Source organism: Phragmites australis, chromosome 5 (assembly GCF_958298935.1).
Source record: "Phragmites australis chromosome 5, lpPhrAust1.1, whole genome shotgun sequence".
NCBI lineage: Eukaryota > Viridiplantae > Streptophyta > Magnoliopsida > Poales > Poaceae > Phragmites > Phragmites australis.
In genome coordinates, this window is record NC_084925.1 from 42,240,029 (window position 1) to 42,244,064 (window position 4,036).

Here is a 4,036-nt window from a genome sequence, read left to right on the forward strand (position 1 = left end):
GCCTGTTGTGCCTTGTCTGCTTGATACAACGACCTTTAGCTATACAATGCTTTTAAATCTATTATCTTATAAACAAATTTGAATCTTTTTCATTATTTTTACTCTGAATTTTAGCTCTTAATTAATTGTATTTTACATGGAGTCTTTATTTAGATATTTGATTTTTATAATAATTTGATTTTTTTTCTAAGACTATATTTGATATGAATACTTCTTTTTTCTATTCTAACACTAATTTCAATTATTATTTATTTTATTTGGACTCTCTTTTTTATGTTTTGCTTCCCAATTAGTATGAAAATTGAACTGCTAATTTTCATAATTTTTAATTTTTAATTTAGCTATTTATTAATCGTATTTGATATGGTTAAATCTAAACCGTTAGATGTTTATAATAATAGGTGGTTTAGATATTTTCTTTTTTCGGATTAACATAATAATTTTGTGAACTTAAGTGCGAACGTGATGACTTATTTTTTCTTTTAAATAATAATATAATAGATTGATTGCAACAGACAACCCCGATAATATTGTACGCATAGTGGTTGTCGGGATCATTGAGGCCTTCCATTGGATCCAATGTGATGGCCGTCGCAAGCGTCATCGGCTACCACGCACCGGAGCTTTTGGTGTCGTTTGGTCACTTAGCCTAGCTTCAGGGACAACGACCAAAAGAGGGGCATTTGATTTTTTTGCCACTGAGTGATAGATTTTCTATCTGACTCACAATTTGTAGACTCAGAGAGTCTCATTTGTTAATCTCAACGGAAAATTGCCACTCTGGTTGAACGATAAAAAGTTAAATATTCCACAAAAATATAGCCCTATCATCTACTCGACCTCAAGATCGAAAGGTTGCTACATGCACGAGGCCATCACCAATAAGTCTTGGTTGCCGGACCTTGAATCTATGACAACCTTCACAAGCCGACAAATCGCATACCACATTACACTATGGATGGCTTCCCATCAGATACAACTGCGACCAAGCATTCAGGACACAATAACTTAGAAAATCCACAGAAAGCGGTGAGGACTCAGTAGTATCTACCGGGGACAATTCTGAGGCTCAATAAACACCGACTACCAACCAATGATCTGAAAGACTTGGGCCTCATTGAAATACAAATTCCTTGCATGGCTTACAATCTAAAATAGAATATGGATAGTTTAGCCAGTCCAAAACAAAATATAGACATCGGATAGGTTGGCCTCACAATCCATTATGCCTACTCTATAAAAGAATGCCAGATCTACGCACCATCTTTTCACATATTGCAGATACTCCAAATAGGTATGGGGTATCTTACGTAACCAGCTCTAAAACCAGCCTCTGGCCATCGACAACATCTATCCATCAGTGGTGGATAACCTTAGCTACATGTACAACTGTTCCAAAAAAAGGGAGCAAGGTCCCTCATCATTCTAGGCTGCTGGCAGATCACGAAAGAGCACAACGCCAGAGTTTTTGAAGAGAAAGATCAAGGAGGAAGCAAATCTATGGGCACTAGCAGGAGTGAGGCGCCTGGAGCGTCTTTTTCGATGAGAGTAGGTTTTTAGTTTTAGTTTTTGACCGGCTTCTGTCAAACTATCATTTTTCTGTTTTCACTTGTACTGAACAACTCTCCTAAATTAATATAACAGGTAACTCATCTGCATGTTCGTTTCTGAAATACCTGCTCATCTTTTTTAGCTGGAAAGCATGGGTTGCCCTCTCTTCCCCGTGGAGTATATGCCACGTACAAATGTTTGGGCCCTTCTCGTGTCAAGTTATCGTTGCACCTTTCTGTTTCATGTGGTGCTTGCATGATAGTACGATGTTTCTTTCTTACATTTTTTTTTCTTTCTTCCAAGAACCGATGGCCTCTGGGGTATTGCTCTTTTTTCCTCGAAGCTATAAGCTGAAACTTTACTATTTTTTACCTTCTGTTAATTTTTTGTTTGAACATCACGGTGCCATGTGTGTTGTATGTTGTAATCTAACTTACTGTCATATGACCATGTTTAATTTTATCCTCCAAAAGGTGATCTTGACTCTGATGATCTGATCAACCCACGGTTGTTGATATTATAGCTGATAGCAACAAGGACTGCGTATGTAGAAGTAAGTACTGCTTCTATATTAGCTGTGATGAAGGACACTGATAGCATAGTGCTCACTGTTGCTGTGACCGGTAGTTAGATATCGCTAACAAAATCCTAGCATTATTTAGACGCTAGCTGCTCATGCTTTCGAGAGTCTTTTTCGATCCTTGAAAAAGTTCGGTACCAAGTGAGTACCGGAACCACGAATTCTGCGTCCAAGAATAGCACCAAGAAACGGAGACTCTGTTCATCGTTTCCTGTTCATAATCTTATTGTCGTCCAATCACTGTCATCTGCAGCTTGAGAGCGCCTATTTTGTCCCATGCTTTACTAACGAGGCACGTAAAGCTAGTAAGAAACTTAGAATTAGGTCCGACACATAACCGAGTCGAGTTGGTAACATTTTTAACAACTGGTAACATTTTTAACAACTCGTAACCCAATCATTGTGAATGATTTCCATGCAAGTCAGGTAGATATACCGGTGAAAAGACAATAGGCGGAGCCCCTGTCCTCGCTTCCACTCGCAAGAACCAAGACCCGGCGGAGAGTGCGATGACCAAGGGAGAGGCTCGTCGACGGGCCAGCTGCTGAATCGCCGATCGGATTAGAAGAGTGAGCCTGCGCGTCGCCATCCAGAGTGAAGGAGAACCTCGGACGGCGGACAACCCTAGCATCTGTGAACCTCCATTCGAGGGGGATTGGATCTTGCCACAGTTGCGATTGAGGGGGAATGTCAAAGGAGTTGGCTAACAGATAAACATCTAGAAGATAGAGATAGTCTTGAATCACATCTGTTAGCTGTTAGGATTCTCAGTTGGAAACAAATCTATCTGTAACCAATGCATATATACGGCCAGGCATCAGATAGGATGTATGGTATTTTCCCCAAATCAATCTACTACATATTTCTTCATGGTACCAGGGCCAACTTGAGATCCAATGTCGACCGGTTCATCAAGTTCTCTGGCGACATCGCCATCGCTGCAGTCCACCGTCATCACCGTGATCGGAACTGGACCGATGACCTTTGCCACACCCAACTTTGCTCAGTTCATCAGCGAAACGTTGGGGCGTGACAACTACCTCCTATGGAAGGCACAGATCATGCCTTTCTTGATCAGCCATGGATACCTTGGCTTTGTTGATGGCTCAACTCCGTGTCCATCCAAGATGATCACCGTCTCTGGAGAGAACGGTGCGACACAGGTGCCAAACCCAGAATACTTGAACTGGGTTCGACAAGATCAAACAGTCATGGGCGCCATCAACTCCTCCTTGACAAGAGATGTGCTTTCTCAGGTGATCCTCCTTTACCTCTCACGAAGTTTGGAGTACCCTGGAGAGGCTCTTCTCTGTGCAGTCGAACGCCGGCATGGTCGAAGTGCGCATGCAGCTATCACACTTGAGCAAGAAAGACAGCACAGCGGCGGAGTACTTCCACAAGGCAAAAGGACTTGCAGATAGGCTAGCTTCAGCCAGCAAACCACTGATGGATGAGGAGATAATCGCCTATCTTCTCTCTGCTTTAGATGATGAGTATGATTCTCTGGTGACCACGATCACCGCACGGATGTCACAGAGCGAACCTATGACGCTCAGTGAGTTCTACAAGAATTTTATAAGCTATGAGTCAAGACTTGAAGCACGAGGTCGTAACAAGCAGATGGATGGAGGAGCATCTGCAAATTTTGTTGGCCGAGGCAGGAATAATAGCCGCAATGGTCAGAACGGATATCGTGGAGGCCGACGCGGTGGCAACAGCGAGCGCGGCCGTGGCTGTGGTAGGGGCACGACACCACGCAGTAACAACTCAAACACAAGCAGCAGCAGCCGTCCGGTATGTCATATCTGCACAAAGGTTGGACATGTTGCTGCTAAATACTGGCATTGCTTTGATCATTCATATGAAATCGATGATACTCATGCTGCACACTTCAGTCACCATGGC

The 4,036-nt window shown here is 42.5% G+C and overlaps 1 pseudogene; it reads left to right on the forward strand.

The window, feature by feature from the left end:
- The first annotated feature begins 3,571 nt into the window (after positions 1 to 3,571).
- LOC133920270 (small nucleolar RNA Z247) lies at positions 3,572 to 3,719 on the forward strand (annotated as a pseudogene).
- Positions 3,720 to 4,036: the final 317 nt, after the last annotated feature.